At 36.7% G+C, this 14306-nt stretch overlaps 2 pseudogenes; both read left to right on the top strand.

The window, feature by feature from the left end:
- Window positions 1-9105: 9105 nt before the first annotated feature.
- On the top strand, window positions 9106-10036 carry LOC110319382 (annotated as a pseudogene).
- A 3408-nt stretch (window positions 10037-13444) lies between these two features.
- On the top strand, window positions 13445-13978 carry LOC110319282 (annotated as a pseudogene).
- Window positions 13979-14306: the final 328 nt, after the last annotated feature.

The raw sequence follows: 14306 nt of genomic DNA, 5'->3' as shown, positions 1-14306 counted from the left end.
TGAGATTACAAGTTGTTTATAAACGTTAATTCCTGGCTGGTTTAAAGACATACGTTCTCATTATTAAAAAATTCCATGAATACTGTACTTTTACAATATAAATTTAGCATTTTATTTACTTCAGATACACAGACAATGATTAAGTGTTTATTCTCACATTAAGTAAGATACTTCTTCATTTATTCACATCCTCAATTACTTTCTCTAAGATTTTATGATTTCATTCAATATTGGTTACATTCAAACCAATTACTTGACTGCATCTACTAAGACTTTTTTTCCACTTCTTTTTCATATCCTTTGCAGCTAGTATATATGAAGGCTACTTAATTTTAATACTGACAATGTATTTTGAAACTCTACAGGATATATTGCAACAGTCTTTTTTTCATAGTCTTCAAATTGTTTTGGGCAAGATTTCATGTAATTTTTAAACAGAGAAAATTTAGTTTTCATTTTTTCAAAATACAAGACATTTTCTTCCTTTTCTATATAATTATCTGACTACAAATTCTACTACTCTATTACTTAGTAATATCAAATATATGTGTCCATTTAAAAAAAATCAGTTTTTTGTTTTCTATATATAGCTTTAATATAAAATTATTCCTTTTTAATTCAACATCACTGAATTTATTCAAGTATCTGTTACATTTAAATTTTCATTTGAAGAGATTATTGAAGGAAATCAGTAATTAAATTGTATGTTTAATCTCCTACATCAACACTCACCATAAAACTTTCTACTCCAGAGCAGTATTGCATTTGTTATGGTTTTACTATTAGTAATATTTTCATCACATTTCAATGTATCAAGTATATAATATGAAAAGAAAATTAGTGAGATATAACTCACAGTTTTAAATCAAATATGATAAACTATATTTCCATACTTGAAACTTACAAAATTCAACTGTATGTGTGTATGTGTGTGTGTGTGTATGTGTATGTGTGTGTGTGTGTGTGTGTGTGTGTGTGTGTGTGTGTGTGTGTGTTTGCATGTTTATACAGGGACACATTCACATGTGTACTTATATGTAATCACACAACGACTGATACTGGGTGAATCTTTCAGTTGAACCCAGCCTTATTTTTCTCTCCCTGAGATGTGGGGTTCTCTCAATTCAATAACTTTGGGTAACAGCAGCCCTCAAGGGTTCTTCTATTTACCTCTTTACCTGTGTTTGCAGGTTCAAGACATCATGCTTATCTTTTCTGTGGGTGATGAGATCAGATTAAGTTTGTCATATTTGTGTGACAAATAGTTTTTTTTCTCTTTTTCTCTCTCATTCTTTTGGTTCTACTCCCCCAATATTATGTATAGCATATTATTTCCTTGATAAATCTACATAAATCACATTAGCAATTTCACAATTTCACAAATTGGAAAGATTATAAACTTTACTGAATGTGACAGTATATTCATCATGCTGATCATTAAATTATTGCTTGGCATCAAACTATAAATTCCAAAGTTGGAAAACCGTAAGTTCTTTCATATGAACATGGGAATTAGCAGAGAGAGGCAAATTAGCTACTTAGAGCTCGTGTCTCTAGCTGCATACGTAACAGAAGATGGTCTAGTCTGGCATCATTGGGAAGAGAGGTCCCTTGGTATTGCAAACTTTAAATGCCCCAGTACAGCTAAATGCCAGCGCCAAGAAGTGGAAGTGGGTGGGTAGGGGAGCAGGGCAGAGGAGGGTATAGGAAACTTTTTGGATAGCATTTGAAATGTAAATAAAGAAAATATCTGATAAAATAAAAAAATAGATGTAAGAAACCTTAAAATTTATACAGTAATGTAATGTGGTGAAGTTCTGTGAAAGTAATTGTGATGATGAGGTATTATCTCATTGTGTAATTTCAAATCTATTCCAAAAATATTCTGTTATAGTTATTGATCTGTTTTATACACCTATGCAGTCTGTCACACCCAGGAGCCATCTGAGTTTGTATCATATTGAAATATGAAAGTAAAGCGGGAGATAAATTTTGTCTTAATAAAGTGTTCTAGTTAGGATTGTCTTGCTTTGAAAAACACCATGATTAAAGGAAGCATGAGGATGGAAGGGATGATTTCACTTTATAGGTAACAGTCCATTATCAGGGAAGTCAACAAAAACTTGAGGAAGGAGCTTGAAGTAGAAACTATTGACATCAATGCTTGTTAGCTTGTTCTCAGGTTTGCATCCTGTCTAGGCATAGGACTATATATAGTGGACCATCTTACAACTTACATCCATGAGCAACCAATGAAATGTCTCACAGACATGTCTCCAGGATGAACACGGACTGATAATTCAGCCTGAGCTCAGTCACTGCCATGCAAGATCCCCAAGAATCACTTCATGTGAAAGTGAGCTGCTGTCAGAAGTAGTTTTTTTTTGATCTGGCCATAGACTAAGCTGTAGATGGTAAACTACCTAACGGGATATTAGAATATTCAACATACATATAAGACTTTCCTCTTCTATGCATCAAAGATAGAGCTGAACAACAATGGAGAATCAAATTTTCAAGAAAGCTGGAAATGGAAGTGCATGACTCTAATCCTAGTACTCAGCAGGTTGAAGCAGGCAGACCTCTGTGTATTCCAAACCACCTAGAGCTATATGGTGAGGCCTGGCTTCAAAATATTAATGCTTAAGCAACAAATTATTTTTCTTAGTGTATACTACTTTCTTCATCCAGATGAACCACCTAAATGGTACTTCAGGTTATGTTAACTGTTTGCTTTTTGTAGTTGATGGCATTCCTGTGTATGACAGGAAGAATTATGTCATATGCACTATATTGTAAAATTATCTTAAATCCTTTTTTACAGTCTAGTTGTTGCCCCCCTCCTAGTCTGCCCTGCAACAGTTCCTCATCCCATTCCACTTCCCCCTGCCCTATCCCACCCTGCTAGGTCTCCCCACTCCCTGGGGCCTCAAGTCTTTCAAGGGTTAGGTGCATCTTCTCTTACTGAGGCTATACCAGGCAGTCCTCTACTTTATATGTGTTGGGGGTCTCATACTACCTAGTGTATTCTGCCTAGTTGGTGGCTCAGTGTCTGAGAGATCTTGGGGATCCAGGTGAGTTGAGACTGCTGGTCTTCCTATGGGGTCATCCTCCTTCTCAAATTCTTCCAGCTTTTCCCTAATTCAACCACAAGGGTCCCTGACTTCACTCCATTGGTTGTGTGTAAGCTTCTGCTTCTGTCTCAGTTAGCTACTTGTTGGGCCTCTCAGAGGGCAGTCATGCTAGGCTTCTATCTATAAACACAGCATAGCATTAGTAATAGTGTCAGGCCTTTGACCCTTCCTTTGAGATAGATGCCAATTTGAGTCTATCACTAGACCTCCTTTCCCTCAGTCTCTTCTCCATTTTCGTCCCTGCAGTACTTTCAGACAGGACCCACTCTGGGTCAGAGTTTTTGACCGTGGAATAGCAACCCTCAGCCATCCAGTTGATCCCCTGTCTTTCTACAGGAGGTGGACTCTACATGTTCCCTCTCCCCACTGTAGGGCATTTCATCTGGAGTCCTTCCCTTTGAGTCCTTAGAGTCTCTCACCTCCTAGCTCTCTGGTAAATTCTAGAGGGTCCCCAACCTTCTGAGGTTGCATATTTACATTTATTCTGCTGGCCTTCAGGGCTTCACTCCTGTTCTCCCATGCCCAATACTTGATCATGTTCCCTCTTTTCCCCTCCTGCTACCTTTCCTACCCAGGTTCCTCCCTCCCTCTGCCCTCCACCTTGTTATTGCTTTCTTTTCCCTCTAGAATGGGAACGTTATAGAATGTACCAGAGAACTAGGAGGTGAGATACTCTCAGGACTCAAAGGGAGGGACCTTAGATGAAATATCCTACAGTCAGGAGAGGGAAATTGTAGAGTACACTTACAGTAGAATCCCAAGTGGGACTGAAGCACCATCACTTGGGCCCTTTGGCTTGTTAACCTTCTTGAGTCCTATGGATTGTATTCTGGGTATTCTGTACGTTTTTGACTAATATCATCTTAATAGTGAGCACATACTGTGAAAATCATTTTAAGTCTGGGTTATCATATTCAGGATGATATTTTTTAGTTGCATCTATTTGCCTGCAAAACTCAAGATGTCTTCATTCTTAATAGCCATGTTGCATTCCATTGTGTTAATGAACCACAGTTTCAGTACACATTCTTCCATTGAGGGAAATCTGAATAATTTTATAATCCTAATTTTCTAGCTTTAGAATCACCTGAGTGGTCTCTTTTTCCTTTTTTTATTATTATTTTCTTTATTTACATTTCAAATGCTATCCCGAAAGTTCCCTATACCCCCCCCCCGCCCCTGCTCCCCTACCCACCCACTCCCACTACTTGGCCCAGGCCTCCCCTTGTGCTGAGTCATATAAAGTTTGCAAGACCAAGGGGCCTCTCTTCCCAATGACGGCCGATTAGGCCATCTTCTGCTACATATGCAGCTAGAGACTCAAGCTCAGGGGGTACTGGTTAGTTCATATTGTTCTACCTACAGGGTTGTTCTACCTTCAGTTCCTTGGGTACTTTCTCTAGCTCCTCCATTGGGGACCCTGTGTTCCATCCAATAGCTGGCTGTGAGCATCCACTTCTGTGTTTGCCAGGCACTGGCATAGCCTCACAAGAGGCTGCAATATCAGGGTCCCTTCAGCAGAATCTTGCTGGCATGAGCATTAGTATCTAGGTTTGGTGGCTGATGATGGGATGGATTCGCGGATGGGGTAGTCTCTGGATAGTCCATCCTTTCATCTTAGCTCTAAATTTTGTCTCTGTACCTATATCCTTTCATGAGTATTTTGTTCCTTATTCTAAGGAGGAATGAAGTATCCACACAATGGTCATCCTTCTTGGTTTTCTTCTGTTTTGCATAATGTATCTTGGGTATTCTAAGTTTCTGGGCTAATATCCGCTTATCAGTGAGTGCATATCTAGTGATTTCTTTTGTGATTGGGTTACCTCACTAAGGATGATATCCTCCAGATACATCCATTTGCCCAAGAATTTCATAAATTCATTGTTNTTAATAGCTGAGTAGTACTCCATTGTGTAAATGTACCACAGTTTCTGTATCCATTCCTCTATTGAGTGACATCTGGGTTCTTTCCAGCTTCTGGATATTATAAATAAGGGCTATGAACATAATATGTCCTTATTACAAGTTTGAGCATCTTCTGGGTATATGCCCAGAAGAGGTATTGCTGGATCATCCGGTAGTACTATGTCCAATTTTCTGAGGAACCGCCAGACTCATTTCCAGAGTGGTTGTATAAGCTTGCAATCCCACCAGCAATGGAGGAGTGTTCCTCTTTCTCCACATCCTCGCCAGCATCTGCTGTCACCTGAATTTTTTTTCTTAGCTATTCTGACTGGTGTGAGATGGAATCTCAAGGTTGTTTTGATTTGCATTTCCATGATGATTAAGGGTGACATTTTTTGAGGTATTTCTCAGCCATTCAGTGTTCCTCAGTTGAGAATTCTTTGTTTAGTTCTGTGTCCCATTTTTTATTAACTCTTTTGTAGCATATGTTAAGTACAAGTATGTTTTTATTATTCAATACTATATTCACATATACTTTAAAGATATTTACAAGATCATGTAAATTTTTAAAATATGACTATAAGAGAATTGTAATTTATATATAATATATTGTTTCATCCTGATTTTTTTAAAATAGCACTTTTAGATCATTTAGACATAATTTCCTTGAAAGTTTCAATACAGTATTTAAAAATTTTTTTTTCTGTTTTTCTTCCATCCATTTTCTTCCTGGTAGATGTTTACTGTTCAGAGTTCTGAGTTTAAGATGGCTCAGGCCTAACTTTGGTATGGCAAATTCCACTCTTTGCCTCAAAAGCTCTGGTCTTCATCCTGATACAGATATTAATTGGGAATATCTAGTTTGTCTCATTTATTTTATGCCATTATTGCTATAATACAGTTTCAATATTGGTTTATCCTCAATGTTAAAATTTGATGTTTCCACATAATCTGGCATTTTACTTTATTTGTCTTTTACATTTAAACTATAAACTACTCAGTTTGTGTGATTTAAAGTATAAATCCAACTATGAATAAAAATTTGTATGTGAATATGTAAATATAAATTATATATACAGCCATTCATGCACAAATTATTTGGATGTCCATTCATGTCTAAATAATAGATGCTTTGTTAACATATTTAAACTCAATACTTCATAAAATTAATAAAAATTTTAGCATGATCAAATCCTTTGATTCACACTTTTTGGTATTGGATATTATTCTTTGATATCTACCAGGAAGACAGTATTAAATGGAGGATAGCTCTGAGTTCATTCCTGAGATGGACATATGTTCAGATTTTAGATCCAACAATTTAGAGTCTAATGAGGTATTGACAGATGGTGATACATTTCTGCATTTATCACTTAGTCACGTGCATTCAGTGGGTAGTAGCATAAACGTAAGTGAATATTATTTCCATCATGCATGCTTTTCTATTTTCCCTTTTCTCATTCATGGGGATCATCCATCAAACCACGTCTTTATTCAGAAATTTAAAAACACAGAAGCAATGCAACTGGCTACTACATTATATATCTTGCTGCTAAATGTCTTTTATTTATATATTTAGAAATATCTGAATGTGTGTATAAATACACATAAATGTATGTAAATACAACTAGTGAACTTGAAAGAGAGCAAGAAAAGGTATTAAGAAGAGGGTTTAGAGAGGGGAAACTTTATGGAAAAAAATCTAGTTGCATCACAATCTAAAAATATAAAAGAAACATTTTTGTAAATCATTGATATGTTTAAGGCACCTATTCCTGCTCCTTTTTACACAGCAAAAGTAGATTCACTATTCTTCCAAAGGCCACTGATTTGGAACATAGACAAGGAACATAAGTATATTTGGTTTTAGTCTATCAAAATGAAACAGGACTTGCTAGATTTACCTAGATCCTGACTGGGAAATATGAGGTACTACATTATTTCTTTGAATTCTGTAGTGATTCACATGCATTCATAAGGAAAGTAAATGTTTTCTGATTGTTATGCCAACATTAAAATTCTCTGCTGTATGAGGTAAACACATTTCATAAAAATCAGGCAAATTTATAATTTCAAAAGAAAAATGCTCATTTTTTTGCAAAATTAATTTTGTCCAAGCAGGATAAATGGCAAAATGATAAAATGAGAGTATGTAGCAAACAAATGTATACTAGAGTAAACCTGTAATATTGAATTCATGTACTATGATATCTTGTGCAAACCTTCTCCCCATCTCACTGAGAGTTTTCAAGTACCTTTCAATCCTTTTGAATCATTTCCATCAATCCTTGCTTTTTCACCTCACATTTATGCAAATTTAGGAGCTTCTATTACACAAAATTCTACATTATGGTTTGAACCAGCAATGTTCTTTTCTAGGCAATGTTCTTTGCTTACACATCCATAAATCAAATTAATCACTTCTGTCAGTTTGCACATGCAGTGGATCTTAAATTGAGTCCTTCATTATACATTTTATATATGTCTGATTGAATGATAATTTCTAGTGCTATTTAAAAGTGAATCTCCAGTGTACATAGGTGCTGCCTCATATTGGAAAAGACATTGTTCACATGTGAGTCAAAGGAAGTCCACAAGACACAGGGAAAACCTTGGATTGTGAGGGTAGGAACTGTACATTAGTCAATTGCTCGTACAAACTAAGACAGGAAGAAGGCAGAATGATGAAGAAAAAAATCATTATAGTTTTGTCTTAAAGGGTCTTGTGCTACAGAGAGTAGTGTTATACGCTCAAAAGGGCTACTTGGTTAAAAAATGTTTCTCCTCTTAGAGCCTCCGGTAGGATTGTGGAATCATAGCTATGTATATTCAATCTAAAATAATTAGTTATGTCAGTCATGTTTCTAACTTCCAAACTGTATATAAATGGATATTTATAATTTAAGCTATATTTATTTTTAGAAAATTTTCACAGTAAACATAAAAAAAACAGGAAATCATATTACTTATAATATAGTACTACAATAATTTTACATGCTAGTTATCCTTTTTGCTTATATCTAAAAAGGTTTATATTTCTAACAGGGCCATACAAAGACATGGTGTTGCTGATTTAAGTGCATCAGCATTTTAAAAGAGTCATAGAGGCTCATTATAGTAAAGAATACATATTTATCAACTGGGTGAGAGGATATATGTATAATTTAATTGTCTGATATTTACCACAACTCTGATGAACTGATAATGCATCATTTCAAAAGGAAATGATGTTATGCTGTTTTTTACCTTTTTAAATAGAAAATATATCAGGAAATTGCAGATTTCGGTGTATCTCACAACTTATTGCCTCCTTATGATGCATGTAATGAATTGTTTTACTATTTTTAAGAATATTTGAGAATAAAAACAATATGTAAAACTAAAATTTCACAAAAATGTGAAGGTAAGAATTGTCATACAAACAACACTTCTAATGATTAATCATTTTAAAGCAAAGAACAGATGAAAACAACTATGCATATTTTTTTTCCTGGTTCAGTTTTTCTAAATAGTATGACAATGATCATGCCAGTCAGAGATTCAGGTGGAAGATGAGAACAAATTTGAAGCAACACATTTAGAAATAGAAGGTGCCATAATACTGAAGTCAGTGTGTAATTTCCAGGTTAACTGGAAATTAAGTACACTGAATGGTTGCTTACAGGATAATGAAAGTTCTCTTGCACAAGATTGTTGATAGCTCATACTACTCTAACGCAGAAGGCTGAGGAATTTTGAAGAATAAGAGAGTCCATATACCACATTCTCCATCCAAGTCTCAATTGTACCAACTGACAGCTTTGTACAATTTAAAAGACATTTTTCTTAACCTTCATATTCTGTCATAATTGACAATAGGGAATAAACTAATATGGGTTCAATCTCAGCATGTAGATTGTCTGAGATTGTAGCACATAAAAATTGACTATGGCTGAGGTTGCTGTTTTGATTTATCCTCCAAAGGGCAACTCTTCATGACCATGATGGATATCAGATTCTGGAGAAAATCCTTTTTATAGTCGTTAAGTGCAATGACTATTTTGGAATTAAGTAGACTACTGAAAACATGGCAATTTGGAATCATACAGATGTGAGTGAATTCATTCTGGTAGGCCTGACTGAAAATCCTAATTGGCAGGTTCCTCTCTTCTTGATTTTCAGTATAGTGTATTTCATCATTCTTGTGGGTAACTGGAGAATGATTATCTTGATCTGGTTGAATGCCTGACTTCATACACCAATGCACTTCTTCCTTAGTAACCTTTCTTTCTGTGATATCTGCTACTCTACTATCATTGTTCCAAAGATACTGCTCAATTCCTTGTCAGAACACAAGTCTAGTACAATCTGTGCCTGTGTTCTGCAGAGTTTCTTTTCATGGTTTATGTAACCACAGAAGGAATCCTCCTGTCTATGACGGCCTATGATCGCTATGTGCAATTGCAAATCCCTTAATGTATACGGTTATCATGACACACAACATCTGCACTCAAATGGTTCTTGCAAGTTACTTGGGTGGCCTCATAAATTCCATGATTCACACAATAGGTTTACTCAAACTAGACTTCTGTGGTCCAAACATTGTGAATCACTTCTGTGATGTTCCTCCTCTTTTGAAGCTTTCATATTCTGATACACACATCAATGAAATGCTGCTTTTGGTCTTCTCTGGAATGATTGCAATTTTCACTTTCATCATCATCATGGTGTCCTATATCCACATTATCATTGCCATCCTGAGAATCTGCTCAGCTGAGGGGAGGCACAAAGCTTTCTCCACTTGTGCCTCATATTTGACAGCTGTGACATTATTTTATGGGTCTTTGACTTTTAAATATATCCAGCCAAGCTCTCAGTACTCCATGGAACAGGAAAAGCTCTATGCTGTTTTACACCTTGGGCATCTTATGCTGAACCGTCTGATTTACATCCTGAGGAACAAGGATGTAAAGGAAGCAGCAAAAAGGTTGATTTGTAGGGAGAGCAGTACCTCATGAGTCTGTATTGTCTCTCACTCTGCAAACTGGATGAGAATCTTCAAACCCACTTTATTTAAAGTTATGTCAGTGACACACCCAACATAAAGTACAATTGATTCAATTTTATGATATGTCTGGCAAAAATCTCCAATTTGACCTCAAAACTAAAACCAGTCTTTACTAATCAACAGCATAAAATCTTTATTATTATATAACCTGATAAATACTTAAGATATATTTTCATGATAAAATCTGAAGAATATTAACCTTTTAAAAGAGTGAAATATATTTTAGATCAAAAGAGTATTTTAAAAATTTTTATTAATAAATTAGTGTTTTACTGAAAACTTACAATGTGCTCAATAGCATGGCTTTTATAAACTCTGTATACTGACTTCTACAACTATCCCCATGTATGTGACATTACTATTTCTCAGTTTGCTTATAATTTTAATAGTATGGTATCTGGATGCATAAGAAATAAAATTCATGACTCAAAGTTTTAAATAAATTAACTGTATGAAGTCCTGTATTGTGACAATTATTGTAATATATATATATATATATATATATATATATATATATATATCTTATTTTTTTTGTTGTAAGCCTAGCCTTTAATGGCTGAGCCAATAGCTTTCTTCAGAGAGGTTCTGCAGAGCCTGACCAACACAAAAGCCGATGCTTATAGAGAACCATTGGAATGTCCGTGTGGACCACAATAGAGGAGTTAGGGGAAGGATTGAAGGAATTGAAGGGGTCTGCAACCCCATAGTAAAAACTACAATAACAACTAACCAGACACTCCAGAGCTCCCAAGGACTAAACCACTAACCAAAGAGTATACATGGACGGACTCAAAAGAACACTTGCTTAGTTGTCTTCATAGCAGCCTTATTTGTAATAACTAGAAGCTACAAACAACCTATTTGTCCCTCAACTGAAGAACACATAAACAAAATGTAGTTCATTTACACAATGCAAAACAACTCAGCTGTTTTTAAAAACGGACATCATAAGTTTTGTAGGAAAATTGATAGAACTAGAAAATATTATCCTGACTGAAGTATACCAGACTCAAAAAGGATATACATGTTGTGTATTTAATTATAAATGGGCATTTATTAGTCATAAAACACTACAATCCACAAATCCAAAGAAACCAAATAACATAGCAGGCTCAAAGGAGGCTGATTGAATCTGTCTCAGAAGGTAGAATAAAATAGATATTGGAGGTATATGTAGGGAGGGAACTGGGTGGGAGAGGTGATGGAGAAGGGATCAGGGCTGGAGTAATCATGTGTAGGGAGAGCAGGGGAGAGAGTGTAGGGAGAGCAGGGGAGAGAGTGCAGAGTATCTATAGGATGTGCCAGCGACCTGGAATGTGGGAAGGTCCCATGGTGGCTATGGGGGTGACTGTAGCTGAAACTACTAGCATTGACATATATGCATCCTGAAGTGGCCATTTCCTTAGTCAGCCATCTCTCCCAGTGAAGGACTAAACACAGAAACCCACCCATAAAACCTTTGACCTAAAATATATACTTCCTACAAGAGGTTCAGATAAAGATACAGCAGAGATAGAAAACATTTTAACCATTTTGATACTTATATAATTACATGGGATCAATCTATGAACTCCAAAGATAGAAAAATTTAAGTTTTCTCAGATAAATATTCAGTTTAATTGAGAGTTAAATTGTTTATTAAGCTCAAAGACTAACTAGACAAATAAAGTATATGTCCACTGAGAAGTAGCTAGGTAATGAAATTTTAAAATAAAATGTAATGAGAAGTTTTCCTGTTTTTATTCAGGAATTTATTATTATGAAGTTCTCTTATGACATAATTTTGAGTTTTTTCTTGAGGCATTTTATAATTCAAAAATTTTGCATGAGTATATATATTTCAAGAGAAAGTAATAAGACAAAACTTTTTATAAATATACAGTAGTAATTCTATGGCAAGAGGACACAGCAATACCCAGAAGATGCTCTAACATGTAATAAGGACACATGCTACACTATATTTATCACAGCCTTATTTATAATAGCCAGGATCTGGAAAGAACCCAGATGTCCTTCAACAGAGGAATGTGGTACATTTACACAATAGAGTACCACTCAGCTATTAAAAACAATGAATTTATGAAACTCTTAGGCAAATGGATGGAACTAGAAATTATCACCCAGCCACAGAACACACATGGTCTGCACTCACTGATAAGTGGATATTAGCCCAGAAGCTCAGAATACCCAAGATTTATAAACCACATGAAACTCAAGAAGGAAATCCAACGTGTGGATACTTTGTTCCTTTGTTAGAATGGGGAACAAAATACCCACGGAAGGAGTTATAGATACAGAATGTGGAGCAGAGACTGAAGGAATGACCATCCAGAGACTTCCCCACCTGGGGATCCATCTCACATACAATTACCAAATCCAGACACTTTGGTGGATGCCAACAAGTGCTTCCTGACAGAAACCTGTTATAGCTGTCTCCTGAGAGGATCCACCAGTGCCTGACAAATACTGAGGTGGATGCTTGCAGACTACCATTGGACTGATCACAGGGTTACCAATGAAGGAGCTAGAGAAAGGACCAAGGACCTGAAGGGGTTTGCAGCCCCATAGAAGGAACAATAATATGACAAGTACCCTCAGAGCTCCCAGGGACTAAATCATCAACTAACCAAACAATCCACATGGTGGGGCTCATGGTTCCAGCTGCATATGTAGCAGAGGGTGGCCTAGTCAGTCATAAATGGAAGGAGAGGTCCATGGTTCTGTAAAGTATCTATGTAGGAGCTAGAGAAAGTGCCCAAGGAGCTGAAAGAGTCTGTAACCCTATAGGTGGAACAGCAAAATGAACTAACCAGTACCATCAGAGCTCATGTTTTTGCTGCATATGTAGCAGAGGATGGCCTAGCCAGCCATCATTGGGAGGAGAGACCCTTGGTCTGGCAAAGATTATATGCCCCAGGACAGGAAAATGCCAGGGCAGGAAGCAGGAGTGTGTGGGTTGGGGAGCAGGGCAGGGGTAAGGTATAGGAGTATTTCAGAAAGGAAACTAGGAAAGGGGATAGCATTTGAAATGTAAATGAAGAAAATATTTAATAAAAAAGGGGGGTCTATGCCCCAGTTTAGGGGAATGGCAAGGCCAGGAAGCAGGAATGGGTGGGTTGGTGAGCAGGGGTAAGGGGTAGGGGGTAGTGATTAGAGGGTTTTCAGAGGGGAAACCAAGAAATGGGACAACATTTGAAATGTAAATAAAGACAATATCTAATGAAAAAAAAAAGAAGGAGACACACAATCTAGACTAGTACAGTAAGATCGGAAAAAGAGGGCTGTGACAGAGTAGCGTTTTTGTTCGTGGCTTTGTGAAGATGTTCACTGCAGAGACAGATTGGAGAATTCAGCTATAATGGGAAATGTTTTTGAAAAGTTGTTTGAAATCCTATTTGGGGAAAAGGAAATGAGGATTCTCATGGTGGGCTTAGATGCAACTGGCAAAACGAGGATCTTGTACAAACTGAAGCTGGGAGAGATTGTGACAACCATCCCCACAGTAGGTTTCAACTTGGAGATCTTAGAATGTAAAAACATCAGCTTCACTGCCTTGGATGTTGGTGGCCAGGACAAAATAAGACCTTTGTGGCAACATTATTTCCAGAATACTCAAGGTCTGATTTTTGTGGTTTACTGAAATGACAGAGAGCAGGCCAACAAGGCTTGGGAAGAAGTGACCAGAATGTTAGCAGAAGATGAGCTCTGAGATGCAGTCTTATTGGTGTTTGCAAATAAACAGGATCTTCCTAATGCTATGAACACAGACAACCTTGGCCTACATTTCCCTTGCCAGAGAAATTGGTACATTCAGGCTACCTGTGAGACCAGTGGAGATGGGCTTTGTGAAGGACTGGACTGGTTCTCCAACGATCGCAAAAACCAGAAGTGATCAGAAGCAACCCATTCTCCATGCACTGTGGCAAAGCCAGCTGGCCTTTCCCATGTGCATGTGAGCATGTGAGGAGCCCATGGGGATGTGTGGCCAGGAATGGGGGCAGCTTTCTCACATGGTTCTTATACATGCTATACGAAAACCAGTATTGCATCTTAAGAAAACCAGTGTTACATTTTGAATGCTACCTTCCATTTCACTAGGGTTTTTGTTTGTTTGTTTGTTTGTTTGTTTTTTGAGATGAGGTTTCTCAGTATAGCCCTGGCTGTCATGGAACTCACTTTGTAGACCAGGTTGGCCTCAAACTCAGAAATCCCCCTGCCTC

Source organism: Mus pahari, chromosome 3 (genome assembly GCF_900095145.1).
Source record: "Mus pahari chromosome 3, PAHARI_EIJ_v1.1, whole genome shotgun sequence".
In the NCBI taxonomy this organism is placed as follows: domain Eukaryota; kingdom Metazoa; phylum Chordata; class Mammalia; order Rodentia; family Muridae; genus Mus; species Mus pahari.
This window is presented reverse-complemented; position numbering and strand designations above follow the sequence as displayed.